Below are 1,427 nucleotides of genomic sequence, written 5' to 3'. Positions count from 1 at the left end.
GCCGCGTATATCCCGCCTGCCGTGTCGCCGCGCTCTGATATACTCAACTATTTTAATTATTATCTCGAAATTTTACGTGGTTGTTTGAAAAATGGCCTATATAATTTTTGTTCACTTTTATGTGTTCTACTTATATTTTTGTTCTACTTATATTTTTCTTTTGGTCTGTCTTACGCGGGACATCCTGTATATCTTTAATGTACAGGGTGTCTGACTCGTACCATACCAGAGCTAATATATAGATAAAAATTTTCACTTAGAATATCCCAGGGGAATCCTAGGAAATAGCATCTTGCAGCTAGAGTTCTCTCTCTTTTTAAATGTTGGAATATTTTTATTTAAATTTTAGAAAAATTTTTTCTTGAGATTATATGTATAAAGTCTCTGGCGACTCACGAAGGAGCCGAGGTAAAAATAAATTAGATTAAACTGAATCAAAGATTCCTTTACTATTTTGCGAGTAACCAAGTAAACTTTTAATCCAAGAAGATTCGCGAATGATCAAATGTGATAAAATAGATGAACTGCGATGGCGAGGTTTGCCGTTGCATGCTTGTATATTAGATCAAACTGAACAAAAAAGTTTTCTTTCATTTTCTAAATGACACGTAGATGTTTAGTTATTAATTGAAAAGGATTGGTGCATTATCGCATACAACTGTATTGTGACGTGGCAATGGTGCAGCTGCACGTCACAAGAGGATTAAGCTGTCGAATCAAGAAATTAGATTGATTTCTTAGTGATCGCTCGGGTTAAGCCGCGAGAAATTCGTGTGAATATTTAAATTTCCGATAGCGGTTTCCGATAGTGTTCATGTGTCGTACCATCGGCGTAGCTATCGGAAACATTCGGATTTTCGCGTTAGATCAGCGATTCGCGCGTCCCGAATGCCTGTGTCCTCGCGGCTCCCGAAACTGACAACAGGAGGTCGAGGGTGAGGAAACATGGAAGCGCAGCGTGGGATAAGAGCTTTCTCTCTGGGAAACCCCACAGAGAGCCAGAGTGAGTCCTCATTGTTCAAGTGTTGGTGACAGTAATGAGTGCCGTGTCGTTCCGAATTTGGATGCCGCCGACCTTATATTCGTCTTACGATTTTTTGTAGAATACCGGCTACGGGATAACAATAACGATCTCGGAACAAAGAGATGAGCTACCGGACTTGTATCGATTCGTTCCGCGATCTCGTTTGCGTTGGAATTAGCATTGAGTAACGATTATTCAATAAAGTGGTGTGGTCTGCTTCGCATCTGGCGTCCAACATCTTGAGTTCCGCGAGCGGAGCGTGGGAGGATGGTATTTTGCGGCAAGTGGAGGAATACTCCTCGCAGTACATAAACTTCTTTAATTAGTAAGTAAACGTGTACGTGGTCATTTGGAAAATGGTAGAGGATTTTTTTATTCAGTTTGACTGGAGATGTGCGAACTA

The sequence above is a fragment of the Odontomachus brunneus genome, unplaced genomic scaffold (assembly GCF_010583005.1).
Source record: "Odontomachus brunneus isolate Ranch 3 - 2012 unplaced genomic scaffold, Obru_v1 Obru_scaffold_001, whole genome shotgun sequence".
NCBI classification, from domain to species: domain Eukaryota; kingdom Metazoa; phylum Arthropoda; class Insecta; order Hymenoptera; family Formicidae; genus Odontomachus; species Odontomachus brunneus.
The sequence above is the reverse complement of the archived record's forward strand: the minus strand, read 5'-3'. Positions refer to the sequence as shown.